The sequence below is a fragment of the Rhinolophus sinicus genome, chromosome 8, assembly GCF_057876585.1.
Source record: "Rhinolophus sinicus isolate RSI-liver-muscle chromosome 8, RSI-T2T, whole genome shotgun sequence".
In the NCBI taxonomy this organism is placed as follows: Eukaryota; Metazoa; Chordata; class Mammalia; order Chiroptera; family Rhinolophidae; genus Rhinolophus; species Rhinolophus sinicus.
The window spans coordinates 66612840-66635481 of record NC_142508.1 but is presented as its reverse complement, the minus strand read 5'-3'; the positions used below and the strand labels follow the sequence as shown (position 1 = coordinate 66635481).

Below are 22642 nucleotides of genomic sequence, written 5' to 3'. Positions count from 1 at the left end.
TCCCTCGCTTGGGATCTCATTCCGAACCCAGTGTGGCCTGGTCAGGAAGAACACGAGGGTTATATACACCTCCCGGACCTGGGGCGACAGGGGTTGTTTCCAAGACAGTGTGCTTGGGGTAACTCCTAAGCCAATGAGGGAGGAGGCTCTTGGGCTGGGACGGGGTAAAGAAAAGACAGAGAAAGGAAGAGAAGGGTATGAAGAAGGTCGACAAGATGGCGTGACAAGGGTCATTAAAGCAACAATATAGCAGCTGACATTCGTCCAGGACGGCTTCCTGTGGAGCATCTCATCCCCCTGAGAACAGCCTAATGAAGTGGCTTTGAATGGTGAGAACCAAGGCTCAAAGAAAGTGGACCAAGGGCGCACGCCCTGCAGGAATGTCTGCGTACAACTTCATGATGGTGGCAGGGCTCCCACACCAGGTTGTGCTTTTCTGTGCTCACTACAATGCCAGCCCCTCAGTGCCTGGGGCCCTCTCAGTAAATGACAGTGATAACCCCCACCCCCACCGTGTTGTCCCAAGGATTAAACGCATCGATTGACTTGTAGAACTCAACACAAAGCCTGAGGTCAATAAATGGTGGTTGTGATGAGAAGGTAGATGAGGAGGAGGCCTTGCAATGTTTCGGTTCAGCTGCAAAGCCTCAACCTCCAGCCAGACCTGGCACCTCCCTGGTTAAAGGCACACGTGGAGGGGTGCAAGTCTGACAGTCTGCCCCCCCTAAGTCACCCCCCGCCTTCCCCACCAGGGCCGACCTCCGTCACGGTGTGCCAGCCTCGGAGCACGGCTAAACACGCCTGCAGCCGCAGGACCCCTTAATGCTCCCATCTGGTTTGTGCAGGCGTGCTCTCCCTCTGCCTCGCCCCTTCCTGCCCTCAGAGAAATGTTTACCTCTCAATCAGGAGACATCAGGAGCTCGCTGTCTTACTACAAAGGAGCTCTGAGATCACAGCCCTGTGGCAGTCACCTGGCAGGGGCCCCACAGCAGGATCAAACTCCTCTCCCCACCAGAAACACCCACAGGTTCTGCAACAGGCTGAGATGACTGACGGGGAAGTCCCTCTGCCAAACGGAGGTACTAGTGGCTACCACGGTGGGTGTGGGGCGTAAGTGAGCAGGTATGTGGGAGCTCAGAAAACGGAGGCTTCTCTGTCTCTCCTCCTTCCTTAGCCACACGGTCATAGGCGGAGACACAGCTCACTCCATGCCTGCACGCGTCTTACCCGTGAGCTGCTCTGCTCATTTGCCCTCCAGACCCACTCTGTACCCTGCTCTGGGCCCCGGGATGCTGACCTGGATGGACACACTCACTGGGGTCCATCCCACAGGAGGTGTCGACCAGCGTTCAGAGGACAGAGTAGAGCAGGGTGAGGGAACTGGCTCCCCGGGTTCGCCCTTCCAGCTGCACCGTGGTCCTGAAAGCCACAACTGCCGGGCTAGCCTTGGTCCACAGTGACAGCTCCCTCTGGCTTCTGGCAAACCCTATTTCCCCTTCCTTCTGGCCGGGGTGGTAAAGGCTCCTCAGTGTTGCTAGCCCCACAGCGCCTCCCCGGCCATCACTGATTTTCTCTCAGCCTTCCACAAGCTGTTATAAATGGGCCATTTATTGACCTCTCCTCAACTCCCCCCCTTGAGAGCACCATCTGTCTCCTCTTGGGACCCTGACTGATAGCCCGGACTCTTGTTTGAGCTCGTACTGTTCAGCATCATTTGAAGCGCATCCTGCAAGCCCACCTTTTCCAAGAAATCTCCTCAGATCAGCCTTCAACTGTCCTCTCGGCGCAGACCTTGTGCCTACCGCTTAGCCTATGGCGTCCTCTCCTTCTCATCACTAGACCTCACTCCACATCCGTGACCCTACCCACCAGCTCAGAGGAGGCAGACTTTCCCTACCCTCTTCACACTTCCGTCAACACCTACACAAGCCATACATTCTCTGAAGAGCTTTAGGAGACCAATAAACCTTTCCTCCCTCCCTCACACCCAGGGACATGGCTTTGGCACTTGTTTTAAACACCAATGATTTTTCACACTGACCTTTTCTCAGTCTGTGACTCACAGGAAAGCCTGGCACAGGGCATGCACCTGCCCCAGTCTCTATCCCCCACTGTCCACAGGGGAATGCCTTCCGAGAACCACAGCACCTCGAGCCTTATAACGATCATCTGTCCCCATGCCCTCCTTTTGCTGAGGGGTAAGTGGAGACCAAATTGCTGCAAGGATTGCACAAAAGCCACAGGTGAGTTTGTAACAGGATGGAGATCAACCAGCTCCCTGCCTTCAGGGAGGCCCTGTGCACCTGGCCTCGTACTGAGACTTTCACGTCTGTCAGTGCTTCTCCAGCGAAGGTGCTCAGACCCATATGCAATGTGCTCCAGGGCTTTATGAAGCCAAAGGTGTAACGTGCTGCCGCTCCCTGGAGACCTGTCGGCTTCCAAGATTCGGGGCAAGGGAATGAAGAAGGTTATTACACTCAGGGCAGGGACTGGGGTGAGGCAAGGGAGGCACTCTCCTAGGGCACAACATTTAAGAGGGCACCAAAAAACTTAGTAATCAAGATAAACAATATTTTAATGCATTATTTTTAAAAATCAAAATGAATACCAAGAGACCCATGACAAACAAAAGATGACAGTTTTCAGTAAAGATAGGATCCAATCCTGCATTTGCATAACCCTTCCTCACTGGCCTCCCCCAATCCTGCAACTGGTTCTAATGAAACTTTATTTACAAAAAGAGCAGGCCACTTTGCCAATTTGAGTTTTGAAAATATTGCATTAACATGTTATTATTTTGTTGACAGATTTTTTTGGTGTCTCTTTACATTTTGGGCCCCAGTGTGCCTCACTCTCCTCAACTGAGTCCCAGCTTTGCTCACTGTAAGTCATTTAAAATATGCAAAAATAAAGCAAACACAGCTATACTGAGGAGTGGAATACAAAACTATGCGATTTTTAAGACAAAACAACAGACTCCAAAACCATCTGGTGTGCTGTGGACGCCACCATGAGATTCCTGGAGGTCTGAGACCATCCTCCTGGATTTAGGGGCACTTCCCAGAATCAGCATTGGACAGGACGCTCCTCGGAAATCGGGTGAATTGTTTGGTTCCTTTTTGGAGATGAGGAAGATGACACTAAGAGATGTTGAGTGATTTGTCACTTGTTACGGCGTGAGTGAAAGATGAAAGCCCAGCAAACGACGGCCAGTTAGCAGAGTAAAGACACACTTCCATTTGAACCCCTTTCTCAAGTGTTACTAAAAAAAGAGATGAGTGAGTGACCTACATATGCTTCAGCTAACTTGTCAACCCACTTCTCCCCCACCAAGTGCTCCGAGTTTCTGCAATAACAGGTTAGGCACCATAATTGTCACTTCTGTAAGAAATGCCAGGGGGTTGGTAGATATCAAACATGAGCATTCAGAAGCACACACAGCATCTCATGAGTCCCAGATCAAATCCAATTATGCCCCAAGGTGGTAACCTACACCTGAATGCTGGGATTGGTTGCCATCTGCATCAAATGTATCACCCTCCATCCTCCCTCTGCTGCCCCTTTTCTCTGGAATGACTACCCTCCCCCACCCCTAACCCCAGCCAACCTTGCATGAACTTCACAACTCAGTTCATATATCAACCCTTTGCAGAATCCTTCACTGACACCTACCTCTTCTGTGTTTCATTCATTAACTCATTCATCCATTGCATAAACACTTACTGAGTTTATTTAGCCCAGCACAGTGTGAGGACGCGATGGGGAATGAAGAGACATTGTCTAAGCCCCCACAGCGCTCAAGGTCTCCTGTCCCCATGGCACCCAGTATGTCTCACCCTCTTGGGGAAGGACAGTTTCACACTGGACTCCACTGGTCTGATTCCATCTTGTTCTCCCCAGCTTGACTGGAGCTCCTCAAAGATATGTCCTACCCATCTTTAATCCTCAGGGCATAGCAGGAGCTGGCCCAGATCAGGTGCACAATAAAGAGGTGAGGGAGAGACCACATTAATGTTTATCTTGCTCTCGTGTTTCAGGTTGTCTTCTAATCACCGTGCACGTGAGCCATGCCCTCTGGCCATTTCTGTCTTTCTCCAAATTCCCACTTGGGGTGCCCACAGGGAACAAAGCTGCCCTTCCATCTAAAAGAGCCACATCCACCGACTGCGGAAGGAATTTTCTCGATAGCTCCCATCAATGCACATTCTCGAACCAACCAGCCAACAGGCTATTGAAGGATGTCAAAGGCAGCATGACTAACGTAATGTTTTCGAATGGAAAGTGGGGCAAGAGCTCTCAGCGACCCACTCTCCTTAATGACATACAGCAAACGCCTCCTCAAGTACAGCCGTGGAAGCCTGTTTGAGCCTTTGCTCCCCAGCCCTGCTCTCCTCCCCGCTGGCCAGCACAGACAGACGAAAAGGCATGCCTGCTGAATGCGTACCCAAGGGGGCCTGCAAGCCCACCTGTGTGGGACAGTGGGATTATGTGGATTCTGCAGCACCTGCTCCTGATTTGTCCTCCTGTCCCCAGACTCTCCACAAAAATCTGAAGACTGTGCACCTCGAAATGTCAGCATGCTTCTGAATCAGGAATCAGCTCACGAGGTGCTAGGTCTCACGGGTGAGCCCCAAGACAAGTGCAGGGGGTCGTCCAGCCTGAACAGCCCCTGATCCCACAAGGGAGGCCCAAGGAGGTAGGAGCCCAGAGCCCCAGACCCCCACCCAGGGGCATAGGGCCTCAGCACCTGCTCCTTTCCCTCCTGCTCCCCTGGCCTCCTCCCTGGCCTCCCCGCTTCTAGTCCAGACCGTTTCCCTTCCAGAGATCAGCCTTTGCCAAGCACTTCCATGCCCCCACCTTTGCTTGTCAGCTGAACTTGGTATGTGAGGCCTTCTCCAATCTCATTCCCCCACCCCAAAACAGCTGTGCTTCTGAATGTCCCCCCATATTGAAGTCGCTGCATACATTCAAGGACATCTGCAGGAAGAGCTGTCTCTTCTACTCCGCATCCCACCCCTGGGCACGTGCACAGGCACACACACACACACACACACACACACACACACACACACACTTTCTTTCATCTAGATTTACCTAACATCAGTTGAATGCCGACTATGTGCCAGAAGAAGGGAACTAACAGCTTCTTGAGCGCCTATCACATGCCAGGTCTTTATTTAGTCTCTGTGCATCCTGAATCTCATTCCATCCATGTAGTATTAGTCAAGGCTTTGTCGGGAATAAAATGATGGCACATTCAAATGGGTCATTTAGGGAGAGTTTGCTAAAACACCTACTCACATAGGTGTGGGCAGGGTATAGGGAAAGCCACCAGAGACGGTTCGGAGCAGGATGCTAGGGCTTGTGACAGCTGAGAGCCATCACCACCACAGGCATGAAAAGGGGAGAGGAGGCGATAATTGCCAGAACTGGACAAAGAGGGCTGTGTGGCAAGGGTTCTGTGACATCATGTCAATCGGTTTAGCCAGCTCTTGGGCACCTCCAGGAAGGACACTTACTCTTCCCCCCACCCCCACCTTCTCTCTGATCTCCTGCAGGTCTCGCCACTGACCAAAACCAACAGGAAGCCAAAGGGCAAGGGGGCCAAATGATGTTCCAGAAAGATCAGCCTCCCAAGACAGAAAGCCAGGGCCACCAGCTGTTGTCCATTGCAAAGCGCATGTCCCCACTACATGGGGACACGTAAAGTCAATTTCATCATCCGCTCACTCAAGTCCTCTGATCACACAGTTCCAAACCTAATCATAGTTTTTTCCTCCACTGCCCATTCCACACCCCCTTACCCTCTGCCAGGGAGGGCTCTTGCCCTCCGGGGTGAACCAAACCTCATTTCTTGGAGGTCTGAGTCCTCGGTGGTCTTGTTTTTATTGGGTTGCCACAGAGGGATGGTCGGGACTTTGGGAAAGGGAGTATGAAGAGGTACCCAGCAAATCTCCTGGTGTAGACCCCACGGGGCACACTGTTTCCCTTCTCATGGAGCATAATTCCCTCCACTCTCCATCCCACCCCCTTGTAAGGTAGCAGCAACCCAATTCACAGAGGCAGTTGGGATCGTTTTCCTTCGGTCACTGTGACCCCCTTTTCTTGCCTATGGTTTAGTGGTACAAAGAACCCCAAAATGCCCAGCAGATGTTTTAAGCCTCCAGTTCCTAAAATGCATGGTGTTCCTGGTGGAACTACATCTCCCGCGGCTACCAGGGAGATGAGAACATTGCGAGGAAGCTCTGCTTTGAACGGTCCAGGGCTGCATCCACAAATCACCACAGTGAACCCCCAGGATAGCCTTAGGAGATGAACGCCCAGTCTACGGATGAGAAAACAGAGGCTTGGAGCAGTGGATTAATTTTCCTAGTGAAACACAGAGTAGTGTTTGCACGTTGGTATAAAACTCTAAACCTTGGGTCCCTTCTCTTGGCCCAGGCTGCTGCTATCAGGACTGCACCGGCCACCATCACCCTGTGAGCGTTTGACGTATATGCCCAGACAGACAGACAGACAGACAGCCTTTTGGATTTCTAGGGGCCATAATTTATTTCCTTCCATGCCCTTTCCTCTGCAGGCCCCAAACACCAGGACTGTGGAAGCAAAATGTCCTCTTCATCTTTTGCCAGGGACCTGGTACCCCATGTTTTGTCATCTGGACTGACCAGTCTTGCGGAACCACCTGGAAGAGGCCCCTGAGGAAAAAGCTGCAGCCCAGTCAGATCACTGCTTCCTGGGCCCCGAGACTGTTAACAGCAGCACCTGTGCCATTGGGTTGAATCGGAGATGGAGCTTCCAGATATTATCACCTTCACCAAAGCCCAAAGCCTCCTTCCCAAGCCCCTTCAAATTAAAAGAGTTCCCTCGATTAATATATTAATTACAATAAAATATTAATAGCTGACCTCTAATATTTATTGGCTGTTTTTCGAGAATAAAATATTGAGATCCAAAGAGGAATCCATTTCCACACATCTCCCTCTCCTGAGAAGGCTTGATCCGTGTCACATAATAAAGAGATGAGCTTATCAGCAGCGTCAGTTCAAAGACATCTGCTGTAAATGTTGATTGTGAACCAATAAGAAGATTATAAGCACTGCCATAAAGTATCTTTCCGGGATGTAAATTATTCACAGCTCTTCGTGGGCAGACACAGTATCTCATGCCTCAGTGATCCCCGTTCCGTAGAACACATTTCATTCATTGCATTTATTAAAGCCAGAGAGGGCCTCTGTTGATAAAGCCCCCTAAATAAATAATAACCTTCATCTCCTTCTTCCAAACCATTTCCACGATTAGAATTGGAAATGCTTGTGCCCGAGGTGTCAAGAGGAGCCCTCGTCAGCGGCAGGTACGTCTTCATCGGGAAGCTCGGCAGCACATCTCAGTGAACCCCCCTTTCTCTGGCGCAGGGCAACGGCTCCAGCGCCGGAGACCACGTCTGGGGGTTCATCTTTCCAAGTTCATGTTGCAAGATAAAGGTGATGGAAGGAAGAGGCTTGGAGTCCAAACCTGCTCTGCCTCTCAGTCTCAGCCCCTCGGCATGTTATTCAATCTCTAAAATTGACTCATACGGGAGGGAAGGAATTATATGTGCACCCACTGGGCACAGAGTCCGGCTCATAGTGGGTTCTCTGTCAATATTAACTGGATCGATGATGATGGCATAGACCCCACGGGGCACTCTGCTTCTCATCAAGACCTCCTAGAGCTCCACAGAGTATTCTGGGCGTTCTGCCTGCCCCAAAGGGTACCTAGAGTAGGCCCATCCCGCACTTAACCCTGGCCTTTGTTCACACAAAAGCCAGATAAACCCTACCCATCTTCCAAGATCTAATTCAAATGCCACCTCCTTCTTGAGCATTCCATGGTTTCCTCACTTGGATTCTTTCTTTCCTTTTCATTCTTTCTCAGATATGTATGGAGTGTCCCTCCTCGACCACGCATTGATCTGACATCTTCTCAGGTACAATCTTGTGTAATCGTCCTCACAACCTTGCAAGGCAAATCCTGTTGTCATATGTTACAGAAGAGGAAATTAGGCTCAGGGAGGCTCAGTGTCTTGCTCAAGTCACACATTGAATAAGTGATGAGGTGAAGCCTTGCACCAGGTTTGGCCTGATCGCAGAGCTCATGCTCTTTCCTTTCTTCTCCACTGACGGGCCTGCTGCTGGGCCCACAGCTCAGTGCTTCCCGTCTGGGCTTCACTTATCCCACTGAGCATGCCTGGGTTCTGCCAGGAATGGTCCTGTATCCTCAGAGCATCATTCAGCATCCCGCATGGAGCCCGCAGCGCCACCTGGAGCACTGGGCCCAGAGCTTGTCATGGACGTTACCGCTCCATCTGCCTGGCTCCCAGCTAGACCAACCCTAGTCGCTCATGTACCCCCGTCCCCACAGGCCTCCCTCAGCCCAGGCCCAGGATGACAACAGTAACTCACATCCATTTTTCCTGCTTCTCCATTCACCCTTCTATGCCTCAGTTTCTTCACCTATAAAATGGGTATAAACAGTAGTACCCATCCTAGGCAGCAGCCATAGAGATCGAATGAGATTGTGAACCTACATAAAAAGTTTTGAACAAGTCTGGTACATGGTCAGAACTCTGCAATAGCTGCTACTGTTGCTATTATCTTAAAGTTTTCTGACAACTTCATCCTGACTCTAAATCCATGCTCTCTGCACCGTGCACTGAGCATCCCCACAGCAGAAAGCTTGGCAGATAGTAGATAGTCAGCAAATTGTGAATGACTGGTAAAATCTTTCCTGTTCTCCAAAGCATGTGCTAATTAGTGTTGGGTGCAGCTGCATGCAAGACAGGAGGGTGTATGGGCTCTGGAATCAGACAGGCTGAGATTTGAATCCTGCCTGTGATACCTTCTAGTGGACAGTCCTGCATGAGTCACTCAACCCCCCTGAGCCTTTTTTTTCACATCTATAAAAGGAGGTGGGGGACAGGGCCAGATGCCAAAGCTGCCAGGTCACTGTAGATGGAAAGAGACAAAGCGTCCAGCACATACCAAGAACACCATAAATGCTCACTTTCTTCTTTCCTCCAACCTGCTTCTCTTATTTGCCCTCTTCCCCCTCCCAGCTCCCTGCCTAGTGGTTTCCACTATCTGCACCCTCAGTTGTGAGCACATCAATACAGCACTATATTCCATGGGCTGCCTGCTCTTGTGTGTTTGTGCCGACTCACTAATCATTCTGACCTATCTCTCCAGGGGGGTAATTTGCTCCAGAGACAAGGACCAGTGCCGGCCTCACCTTGAGTGACTGTAGCTGCTTAGACATGTTCCACAAATGCCCAGGGAAGGAATTATTCCCATCAACCATGAAAGGAAACATTTGGCAAAAAGAAGGGCCCCAAACCAAGCCATAAAACTCTCGATTTCCCTCGATGCTACGCACGTTCCATCCATTATTCCAACCCAATTCTAGGAAAACAAAATGATGGCTCATTATGATGATGGTGCCAAAGAAAGGTGAACAATTGTCTAACAAAAATTTTAAATGTTCCCATATGCATAGCAACACACACACACACACACACACACACACACACAACTGCAAGAATCACTGGCAGTGTGCACAGAGAGTGCAAACTATCTTACAAATTGATCAGAAAGAATGAGTGTGCTGAATCACCTACCCCCAGAACACAGATGCCGTGTGACAGATTTGCTCCCCCAGCAATCGTGCCTTGTCAAGAGCTGACAATCAGACATGCAAAATAAGTGTGATATATGAATTTTGCAAAAGTATCACTTTGGGAAAACAGAACCAAAACAAATTGAGAAATCATATAAATAATTACTCTGAGCTTCAACTCTAACATGAAAAGGGAAGGCATATAGCAGAAATGCTAATTAACGTGACTGTTTAATTACAAGGGCACAAATTAATAACAGGAATTACTCCAGATTTCCAGCAGGCAGCCCATCTCCGCATGTGATCGCAGAGGTGTGGGCACAGTGGAGGGATGCTTTAGCTTTCCTTTGCCAGGTGCCCAGCTGGAATGGCATCCAGAAAGGGCAAGGTGAGGCCCCCATGCAGGAGAGCCAGGTCCTCCCAGCCCCCACCTCATCCGTAGGTACAAGCGTCCACCTAGACTTCTTCTCTAATTAGGAAATCATTCCTCATGCAGCTACAAAGGCCAGCCACAACACACTAAGGACAAATGAAACACAATACAACCAAGGGGCAGAATTTAAGTAGCCACTATATGCCAGGTACTCTGTCTCTCTGTGCTTCTCTCTCTCTCTCTCTCTCTCTCTCTCTCTCTCTCTCTCTCTCTCTCCCTCCCTCCCTCCCTCCCTCCCTCCCTCCCTCCCTCCTTTCCTCCCTCCCTCCCTCCCTCCCTCAATTGTTTTGGTTTCTGGTTTCCCAAAGTAATGCTCTTGAAAACTTCACATGTATCACTTGTTTGCATGTCTGATTGTCTTGCTCAGACAGTATCACTGTGGGAGCAGAACACATATCAGACTCAGTCGGGTCGATGGTGCCATCCACATGGGAGATTGTTCCCTAACACTGCTACGAACACCACGACTCCAAAGGTCCACTGATGGGATTTTGCCAAAGCCACATCACTGGAAAACAAGGTTCTGGATTCAGAACTCTGGGTGTCTGAGTTCAAAATCTGTGCACTTTTAATTACAGTAAGCTTTCTAGAAATAAAAAATGCTTCCATTTCTGCAATGCACAGCTATAGCATTCGTTTGATCATTTTTTTATTCAGTAAAAGTCCGACGGTACCTACCATCTGCAAGCTTTGGACTAAGTTCTGAGATACAATAGTGAGCAAAAACTGACCCAGAACCCACCTTCAAAGAACTTAGATGGGCAGTAGGAGAGAATGACATGGATAAAATAATCACATAAATAAATATATCTCGACAGCCTTTGATTGGGGCTTCATAGAAGGAGAAACAGGACTGCAAGAGAACGTAAAAGTGAAGGTCAAGTGGTCAGGAAAACTTCCCTGTAGAAGACACGGTTGAAGTGTGATCTGAAAGATGAGTGCGGATATATAATGCATAGAATGAGGATAATATATATATGAAGATGGAGGAATTTTGTATAGTTGCTCTCAGTTTTCTTCCCATCCATCCACCCCTCAGTCGGTTCCAACCTAACTTGCCTTCCGCCTCCATCACTCTGCTATAGGAGTTCAAGCGATAAATTTCATGGACACTTTCAGTCCTCCATTTGTTTGAGCCTCACACGTTTTGGACAGAGTCGCTCACTCCCTTCTCCTTGACAGCATCTCCTCCTTGGCTTCTGAGCCAGAGATTTACTTGTTTTCTTCCTGCCTCTCTGGGTCCTCCCTGAAAATTGCCATTACTTCATCGTTCTTCTCCAAGCATTCTTTAAGGCTTGGTCTTGGGCACTTCTCTGTCTTAGTCTGTCTTCTTTCCCTGAGCAGTCTCACGCCTTCCGTCGGCAGTATTTACAGTAGAGTTACTGTAGTGATTCTCATATTTGTGAGAACTTTCTTCTGGACTCCAGATCTGTATTCCTAAATTGCCTGATGGACAGCTGCTCTTGGATGTCTCAAAGGTGCCTCAAACTCAACAGGACCAAAATTGAGTTTGTCTTGTGACCCCTCAACTCCATCTCAGCACCATTGATCCAAATTGCAAGCCCGAACCCCAGACAACACCCATGACGTCTTTCCCTCCTTGACTAATACGCTAGCCTGAATAATGGCCCAAAGATGTCCTGGTCCTTATCTCTGGAATCTGTGACTATTGCTTTATTGGAAAAAGGGACATTGGAGATGTGATTAAATTAAGGAATCTTAAATCTATTAAATCTCAAAATGGAGAGATTATCCGGGATCATCAGTGTGGGCCCTAAATGTAATCATTAGGGTCTTTATGAGAGGGAGATGGGGTGACAGAAGAGAAGGCATGTGATGATTACATTAATCATTAGGACTGTATGATTTATAGCTAACTCCCCAGCTAGTCAGTAAGTCCTCAGAGAACAGGGTTATGGCTGGTTTGGCCCATCATTATATGCCCAGCATCTAACAAAGCACCTGGCAGAGAAGAAGTACTCAGGGGATATGTTTAGGTGAATCCCAGAGCCTAGGGAGTGCCCTCGGGCATCTCTGTGGATAGGGTTGGCGGTGTCAGTACTTGGCTTTGCCCCACCCCTTCTAGACAGGAAGCTAGAGGATGGGGGACAGCCTGTGAAGCACCTGACACTGCTCAGCAATGGCCGCAGAAACTCCAGAATGAGAACTTCACCTCCTCCAGTGCCATTTGCTGAGCACAGACGCTGCGTGGAGTTCTCACTAATTTAGTATTCACAGGAGAGAATGTGTGGACTTTTTCTTTGCACTCAGCCTACCCTTCTCTGTTTCCAGCCCTATAAAGTTTCCTGGGCCATCTCCCCTTGGGTTTCTCAGACAAAAGCACTTGGAAATCATCTAATAATCGAGCAAGTTCTGTCTAGCTCCCTGTGCCCTGGGGTTCACCTGCAGGCACAGCATGGCCACTTGGAGTTGGAGGTGGCTCTGCATTAACCAAAGAAGCTCTTCTTTATCTATTTTATACAGTGGGACTCCACATAGGAATTTTTTATGAAAGGTTTTTGTGACTAGAAAGAAACAAATTTATATATTCTTTAAAAAAAAAAAAAAAAAAAAAAACCCACCTATTATTATGTTATTTACACCATAATTTCTAGTTTTAAAGTATTTAAAAAAAAAAATTCCATTTGGTTCTCCCATAAACCTATCAAGCTAGGAGGAATTAATTCCAGTGAAGAGATCAGAAAATGGCGGCAGGAGCTTAGGTAACTTGCCCAAGATCACGGATCTAGTGTAGGACAGAGCTTGGACTCGAGTCCACAACACTGGACTTTATGGCTACAGAACGGAGATTTGGGTCAATGTTACCTATTCATTGACGGGCCGATGACTTCAGTGAACCTTTGCGTTTCTTACGCAGGAGAGAAACGAGAAGACCATTTTAACACTGGTTTCCTCTAGGTGGCAAGATTAGGAGCAAATTTATTGCCTTCTTTGTGTTTCTTTGTAACTTCTACAAGGTGCATGCATTAATTTTATATGTAGAAAACATTAGAAGATAAAAAAAATGTACGATTATGAAGCAAATCAATGGGAAAACAGAGGAAGGTCTCCTATGCACCCTGGGAGAGTGAGGGAGGGACCTAATTATTTAGCACTGGCTCTGAGCCGTGAAGATAAACACAGATGTCATTCAAGTGTGGAAGTGGGCAGTGATATGATACTAGGGCACATCCACTCCAGCAGCTTCTGAGATAAGCAGACCTGCTCTGCCAGTTACCATTTGTGTGAGCCTCAAGTCTTAACCTCTCTGAGCCTCAGTTTAGCTTCGTTTAAAATAGAGGAAATAAACCTAGCTGTTCTGACCAAGGCTTTTGATTACAGATGGCAGCAATGCAACTTAAACCAGCTTAGAGTGCAGAAGGAATTCGCTGAGTCACGTAAGTGAGGAGTTAAGGACTGCCCCTGTAGTCATGGCTCTCTTTCCTTGTGAGCTATGCGATCCCCTTCTTAGCTCGTACACACACTCTCCCCATGGGACTGGAAAGGTGAGCACCAGGAGGCTTGCTCATACCCACCCATGTTAGCAAATCTGGTGGATATAAAACCTTCCTCAGAGCCCACATACCACATCTAAGGACGATTCTGATAAGTCATGCTTGAGTCCCGTGTTCCCACACCCCTGCCCAGAACCAATCACTGTGATCTGGTGATGGGGAATAGAATGGGACCAGCCAATCCCATGTGCCCACCTCCATGCCCAGAGCCAATCACTATGACCCAGTGATAATGCGTAGGATGGTCCCAGCCAATCCCGCACGCTCACCTCCCTGCCCAGTAGCCTTTTTCTTGGAGACCCAGGTCTCATGTGATGAATGCTGAACAAGGCACATGCCTGAACAAGCCAGATGGGGTGAGCATTTCCACTGGCCAGAGGGTCCAATTTATGTGCGCGGTTAGAAGGTTTAATTAGCTTGTGAAATGCATTAAATGACAAGTAAATTTTGCTAAATAACATTTCAGTCCTTCGCAGAGGGGAAATAAAAACTTTAAATCAAGGTAACACCACAAAAACAAAGGAACGTTTGGTCAGGGAAAAAAAAAGACTAAAGAGTTAGGTTCGGGAGAAAACCATCAGGGCACAGAAAACAGGTCTGTGACCCCTTACATGGACTAAAACCCTGTATGGCCACCAACTCCTTCCCTGTGAACTACTTTGGTTGCTTAACTACTCTGAAAATTGGTGACAAGAACTGTAGAAGATGATCCTCCCTCAGTAAAACTCCAACTAAATTAGATATTGAACAAGACACTGCGATCCTGGCAAGAATACACAAAAAATTGGGCCTCAAGCTATTGGGAGATGATAAATTGTCAGTTTCTCTTTAATAAGATTGTGTCTCATCACCATCTCCTGTAAGGGATTTGATAGCTTTTGTTTGTAACCTGTGAAGATTAAAATCAATTCCCAACTACAGCTGGAAGCCCCAAACCGTAGAGCTGCAAATATATCAATTAGTCAGTCAATCAGCCGGTCAATAGATCAGCAAGTCCATATTAAGGACCAACTCGTGCTGGGCATCTGGAAAGCGGAAAGAGTGAGAAAATACACCCCTCTCGATGCTAGATGAGCAAAGCCACGCTTCAGAAGGCATTAGCTCCAACTTCTAAGGCAACGGCAAACCTATTTCCAGTAGAATTACACTGGGTCGGTATGTCCCACTTTCTCACCCGTCTTGTCTTATACATGTATTTGATTTTGGACCCTGGATTAATCCACAGACTTGGACTTGCACCTTTGCCCTGCTCAGATGTTCACACGGGCAGCACCACTCCTTATATATCAGCAGTGGTCCCGTGGCATTTCACAGGAGGCAGAAATAAGGAAGAGGACGTGGAATAAAGTTCCAATTCCACTTCTACCATTTACTGCGTTGGTAGCTTTGCATAAGTTATTCAGACCCTCTTGTCCCTGGTATCTTTAACCACCAGAGCAGAAATAAGAATATGTGCTTTGTAGCCCTACAAGGATTAAATGAGATCACAAATGGCGAGTGCTTAACATAAGACCTGGTTCAGAGTTATTGGTAGTTTGTTAACATTACAATTGCCACTGGTGGTGGTGGTGTTATTTCAACTATCAGATGAGTCACACCCAGATTAGATTTTTTTTTAACCCATAAAATGTGTATAGGCATGCTTTGATGCTCTCGTTTTTCCCCCCACTCCAAATGGACCTCTTCACCCTATAGTAATCCTATCAAATTGTACAGACTCCCACTTACATGACAAATATCCCACTGGCTTCAGCCCAAACAAAAACTAATTGTCCCCTTGTTTGTGTGTGAGTTTATTTTTCCAGATGAAACATTTCAGACTCTGTTTTCTTGTCCCTTGGCATTTTTTAACGACTGATACTATACACATTAGCCACAGAGATAGAGTTTCTTGGAGCAAGGAAGTAAGAGTGTATGAAGCAAGTGGGTCTATTTGAAACCACAGTTCTTAATTTCAGCTAAGAAATGGCTGACGGAGTGTGACACAGAGGAAAGAATATAAACATGGAGGTCAGGACAGTGTCTTAATTAATCCTGCCTTCCTGCTTCCATCTCCTATGAGCTACTTGACTCTGGGTATGTTACTAAACCAGGGCAAAATCAACAATTGTTCTTGCCCTTCCACGAATGAATTTGGCATTACTTATGGATGTTCTTTTCTTAAATATTCCCCACACTGACATTAACAAGTCGGAGAGTCATCACGACGCCCAAGGTGAGGAAATCAATGGAGGTATTTCCATGAGACGGTCTGGAGAAAGAGGTTCAAGACAGAAAAGCAAGAAGTTCAAGTCCTGGCCCTACCATCAAGATCAGTGTGACCGTGAATAAGCCTCTCTGAGCTGGCCTCATTTTACTCATCTGAGAATGCGGAGATTTAGACAAAAGTATTGATTAAATGTCCTTACAGCTCTGACACTTGGTCAAACTTCATTCTAAGACTCCTCATGTCACAAAACCTTAATGTTGGTATCTCTCCTCTCTCAGCTGCCTTAACAACCACACCGGCTCGTAGACAATAAGAATAGCCAATACTTGTTGAACGCAAAACATGGATCAGGCTGTGCCAATGCCTTACTTATTTAACTCTCACCACAACCCTCTGACGTAGACGCTAGAGTCTCCCTAGTTGACAGTTGAGGAACCCAAGGCTATGAAAGGTTAAATGACTTCTTGTTTGAGCCACATTTCTGGGGCTTGAGACCCTAACTCATATCACGGTACTGCTTCTCAACAATGATGACCTAGGCTTCCAAGATACAGAACTTACCAGAGTCACCTCTTATCTTCCCCGGGGTCTAGAAGGCATCTCCCTTTGTTTGTTAGGTCTTTTTGCCACCCCTCCTCCAGTCTGGGCTTTGATTAGGTCTTTGACTGGGGAAGGAGGGCTGGCAGCATGCGGTAATGGACGGTTCAGAGACCCTGCAGGTGGGCTGAGTGGAAGGAGAGTCCTAGCTCTGCTGATGACCTCCCCATGCCCAACTGTCCTCATCCAGAGCACTCCTGACTATGAGGCTATCATAAAAGTTAAGTGCTATCGGGTAGCTTATGCTCCAGGCACAGTTGCTGAGAGACCACCGAGCAATGACCTTACTCTCCCCCATTCATATCCCACTTTCCTTTAAGACCCAAGCCTTGAAAAGTAGCTCTCTGTTTTTGGAACTGATCTATCCCTCTTTGAATCAATCTGGGTCCCTACAAGAAAAGGATTGCATACTGAAAACAGAGGGATTCCAAGGGGGAGACGTTATTTCTGAAGGGACTATGTGCGAAGAAGCCCACGACAGGACAATAACCTAAGTCTTGGTAGCAGCAGAAATTTACCACCCCTAGGACCAAAAAGCTGAACAGAGGGAGTAGTTACTAGAAATCAGAAAGAGGGGCTAGAGAGTCAGCTTCCTTGGAACAATGACCTTCAGTCAAAGGATACCGCCAGCCAAGAGGTGACCTGGCAGGGAGGAAATTAGGGAATAAATACTCTGACCTCACTCTTGGCGGTGAGAATTAATTCCAGAAACAGAGACTTGGCTTAAGCTATTTTACTAAAATACCTGATTCATGCCCTCATGAAACATACTGATTAATAGTGTTGCTTTGGAACTATGGGCCCAAAGCATTTGGGGCTGGTTTGCACTGGCTTGTCAGCATTATTTATTGACGATGGTGACACTGATCATTTGCCTTCTCCGATCTCCCTCAAACTCTTTTTGGGACTCCCCACTGACTGGACCCCGTTGGAAGCAGGCACAGAGAAACCCGTTGGTGTCATCCACGCATTTCGGCTTCTGGGGAAGATAGCAAGTTGGAAGAGGGGGGAAAGTAGATCTCTACCATTGTTCCTCCAGCACAAAGTGTATGTCCCATGCATTGCACTCACTGGGCTCTCATTTACATCAGAAAATTATACATGTGGGTGGGTGGGCTGGCCTCACACACCTGACCACGAGCCCCCTAAGAGCATGCATTGCCCCCCTTCCCATGGGCATCTCCCCCAACCATCTCAAGTGCCTGCATGGAATAGGTGTACAGTAAGCGGAACAGGACCTTCAGACAGACCAGCACGCATCAGGGAGAACCAGCCAGCTTGCTTTCCCCAAGATCGGTCCTTGTTTTGTTCCTGTCAAAGGCCTTGCCTTTACTCAGCAGCAACAGAGGCATTTTGGAAGGTGGAGAGAGACAGCTGAGAGGAGAGAGTTTGCAGGTTGATATCTAGTCATAACAATTCTCCAAGTGCCTCCCCCGATGACATTAGATAAACAGAGATGGGAATCACATTTCAACATGACAGCTTAAAAGGCATGTCAAGAAACAATTAAAAAGATCTAGAGCAACCCGGTCCTGAGAGACTCTTGTCAGAGAGACTGCTTCCCGTCAGAGCCAATTTGGGGGTGACGTGGTCCGTGATCCCATGATTAAGGCCTCGAATTCTCAAAGGCGGTATCCTCTGAGACCTGGAAGTGAAGGCTGAGTGAGCCTGGAGAATATGACCCCCTTTACTGCTTGTCAGTGTTGAGAAATCACCTGCAATCAGCAGCACAGAACATCGGCCCAGACAATCTCCACCCAGGCACGCTACCTTCCCTTCCTTGTCAAAACCCGAACTGTGAGCAATAATATTTATAGAGCATTGCCTGAAGGACATGCCGTCCATCACTCCTTTAGATCAGCAGTTTTTCAGATTATCTTCCCCAGAGCCCTGGAATTCCTGGGGGTGTCCCTGAGGCTCCCTAGAAATCAATCCCCTGCCCATACCCCAATCCAGAGAATGCCAGGTCTTATCTGTTACATATGGGACATTGGAGTTGCATATAAGAAATCACCTTTTTAAAAACGGATGCTGATGCCTTAAAAGAACAAAAGGCATCGCTGTAGCCTAAATTTTATTCTGTGATTCAGACAGATCATGAGGAATCTACCAGCCTGGGTCATGTTCCTTTGCGCTGCTGTCCTTAGAATGTCTGGTGCTGAACTGAGCTTCCGTGAAATCCGCAGCCCACGTAGTGGGGACCCATAGAAACAGCTGACTGAAATTCCTAAAATGTCTCTGGAAGAACTGACTCCTTTTAGGGACTCTGTAAGAGCCTTTCCTCTTTGTATCAAGAAAAGTTGATTCTGGTTTGATTATGTCATGCAACCAGTAGGGAATGGGAACTTAACCCTGCTGTGTCCTGGCCTTGGTCTCTGGGAAACTCAATGCTGTCTCTGGAGGACAGAGCTTGTGCTCTTATGGATTCTAATCCCTGGCCCAACTCCCTCAGTTACTTATGTTATTATTTTGGATTGCGCTTGAGTGTGTGAATTAATACATAATATGTGTAGCCTCCCTCCTTTGTGGGAGACTATAAGTATATAAATAAATAAAAGTAAATGGCCCTTTAAAAAAAAGGAAGCAACTCAGTTCACTTGATTGGGCTTTCGCCATCTCGCAAACACATTCTAATTCTGATCTCCTGTGAAATACACCCGTTTTCCCATTCCCTGCTTAGGAATCTTTATGGGCTCCCAGCCTCCTGGCTATAGGAGGACAGCCAGGCTCCCTCAGATGGATGGAATTCTGAGGCTTTACAATCCTGACTCACCAGCTCAGCAAGCCCTGTTCTGCCTCTGCTTCCTACACCCCCACTATGCTAAAGCACTTACCAGTCCCCAAATCCACGTAGCTCTTTCCTATCCCAGGTTTTGGTACACATGGTTCCTAAGCTTGTAATGTCTGCCCCCACTTTCCCCATGGAAAGTTCAAGACCAGGAGTGACTCCATTCACACCTACTCTGGCTCCCTGTGCAGTGAGCTGGCCCCACTCCCTGTTTCTTCAGTCTGAGTTACATCTCTGTTGGTCACTCACAACGTTGCACTGCCAGGCTTCTCTGTGAGTCTTCCCGGTGGATTGTAAGCTCCCTACGGACAGAGGGGACCGCACTTTACAGGAGAGCCTACACTGGGGAGAACGCACAGAGCGGGTTTGGCTCTGTGGAGTTATGCCGCGAAAGACAGGCAGGCTGACCCTAAGACATCATCCCATGGCTCACCATCAACACAAGTTTTAAAAAACAGGGACGGCCGTGGTCACTCTCATCTTCCCCCCGTCCTGCTGTCCCCTGCACTTCTTGACATTTGCATCTCCAATCCTAGAATACATCTGCAGGTGCAAAGGCTGGAATTTGTTCTTCTGTCATTGGCCCAGTCTCAGGCTTCTAATATATTTAATTCCTGAGTTGAAGAATCCTTATTGGTTTTGCTAACGAGAGAAGACATAATCTGGGGCCCCGTGGAAGTTACATTTGCTTCCATGATTCTGCTATATCCTGACTCATGACACCAAGTAAGCCTCCCGTAATAATGATGGTGCACCCGTGGAGCTGTTCTCTTGTGTTTGCACACCCACCACACACTCACGAAACCATACACACAAGTGCTGAGACTTGAGTAGATGTGGAGTCAGAAAGACTGGAGTCCAAATATTGGCCTAGCTACCTACCAAGTGTGTGTGTCGCTGGGCAGGTCCTCTAGGCTGTATAAGCCACACTTTCCTTTGTACAATAGGGAATATCATCTATAACTTCCCCTGAAAACCAATGAGAGAGGCATAAGAAATGGCTCCAGTTTAAAGAGTCACTTACCCTCTTCATGCCTCAGTTCCCTTACGTATAGAGATCATATACATGCCTACTTCACTGGGCAGCTATGAGAATCAAATAAGAAAACGTCCGTACAGAACTCAGTACAAAGCCTAGATATGAAAGCTTATTTATTGTCTATGGCCATGTTTCCAGAAGATGAAAACATTCAGCCTTTTGATGTATTTTTTTTCACTGAACCAGGGGAAATGTAACCTATGCCTCTGGTACTTGTTGTACCTAACGGCCATAAGGATATTCCTGGGAAGGAATCTCTGCCAGTCTGGACAGATCTCTTTGATTCCTACCTTTGCACTAAAGCCACACTCATTTCTGCCAATGAGTCTCGACGTCTATGTCCCTCTGAAGTTTTCTTCCCAGCAAGCACCCCCTTGCCAAGCTCTGTTGTTATTTGGAAATATGCCCTTTACGCATCCTCTGTGTTCTCCACCTGAGACTCTAGTGACATCCTTCTGTCCCGAGTGCTGGTCATCACACCTACACACTACATCCAACCTGCCAAACTGTAGTCCCTCCCTCACCTTCCTCTGTGGCTGCCGACCTCCCCTCTAATACCCTCCCTCCAGTAGGGGGCTCTAGACTCTACAGCTCCCTTCCAGTCCTCTCCACTCCAAGGCAATCAACTGCAACATGCATAGCGAGGCTTGGGAAGTGACAAGCATTGGAGAAACACTGACACATTAAGAAGAGCCTTCACTGTGCCGGTACCCAGAGAAAAGAAGGAATTTGCCCAGGGCCAGGCCTGGGGAGGCTGCCACGTTTCTTCCTGAACTCTTCCCATTCCCAAAGGGCAATATTTAATTCATGATGCTGGCGCTTGCACCATTGCCAGATGTATTTCCTTGATGATTAAACATTAAACACACAAGTATTTCAAAGCATTCGAAATAATTCAGAACTAATGAAGGACTAATTGCTTCACTCTGTGTATTCAAATAGTGATGTTATTTTTAAAAAATGCATTCTTATGTCAACTGTTGCATCAATTAATTGCAAATTTTCCAACAGTTAGCTGTAGTATGATTAAAGCATATGAAAATAATCTTTTAATTAGCTTTCATTTTGAAACAATAGACAATTAAACCAAAGAAGTAAGTGTGAAAATTCAGTTGGTCGGCTTTCTTTCGGGGGGCGGGGGGAGGAACACTTGTACAAATAATGACTGTATCATTGGAAATTATTTCCTTGGTTAGTCTAATAGTTGTTACAGAAATTTCATCTTTTCCCTTTCACATCCTTCTATTTCTTACAATCTCATACCCCACTGTTTTCCCCAGAAGCTTAAAATATATAACTAGATGAATAATAGCCTTTTTCAAGAATGTGTTTTTGAGCAGAGCTATTCAGAGTAGCAGCCAACCCTTAATAAAAATATCCTTGTACACATCACTTGTGTTTAAAAGAGAAAATAAATTTGGTTTGGCCACTGAGTTATTAATACTTTCACCCACCTTGTGAAGTAGGGCTGGGACTAAGGTGAGAGGAGAGGCACATGGGCACAAAACTTAAGGAGGCACTCACTCCCAGGGGCCAATTCTGCAGTTGCACAACCTTCAGAATGTGTGTCTCCTTAAATTTTGTTACCTAGGTGCCTTGCTTGCCTGACTCTAGTTCCAGCCTTACTGGGAAAAGTCATAGAGACCTACTACATCCTTGGTGCTATTCAAGAACCAATTAACGAGAAAGGGACTATAGAATCTACCTGGTCCAAACCCTCTTATGTCACGTATAAGTATACTGGAGCCCAGAAAAGAGAAAGGAACATGCTCAATCTGCTATGGAAAAAAGAAAGATGGAGATGCCAAGGTCCTGGTCCCTGTCCATTCAGTTAAAAAGCCCTTGGTGGGTGGGCATCTTTTCTGGGTGTAGCATGTGCCTCAAACGGGCAGTCTTACCATGGAAGGCACATTCCCTAGGGTAGAGCAAGAGAGCTGAACCTGAGGAAATGGAGATCAAAGGCCACTCTTTGAGCTGAGTGACCTTGGGCTAGTGACTTGACTTCTCTGAGCACCAGGAATAATAATGGGAAATGTGTTGCACAGTAACTGACATGGAGCAAAGCGTAATAATGACAACAGGTACCATTTTGCAGGTAATGTGCTACGTGCCCAGCACTATGCTAAATGCTTCATCTGCATGATATCATTTTCTCTGCACAGCAACCAATGGGATAGGCATCGCGAACTATACGTAAGGAGACAGGCTCAGAGAAATGAACGACTTGACCGAGTTCATACAGCTGTTAAGTGGCAGAGTCAGGATTTAAACCAGTTCCATCCATTTCTGAACTGTTATGTTAAAAGAAAGGGAGAAAGTGGAGCTCAACTTTGAAAACATATACCATGGTTAGCAGGATTCTTAAGGAAAGCCCTGTAGAGTTAGAGATTTTAAATCCATCATCCAA

The 22642-nt window shown here is 47.2% G+C and overlaps 1 long non-coding RNA gene across 1 annotated transcript in view; it reads right to left on the bottom strand.

The window, feature by feature from the left end:
• LOC141567688 (uncharacterized) overlaps positions 1-22642 on the bottom strand; it is a 398636-nt gene that overhangs the window by 294206 nt on the left and 81788 nt on the right. The gene's annotated exons all lie outside the window — the stretch shown is intronic.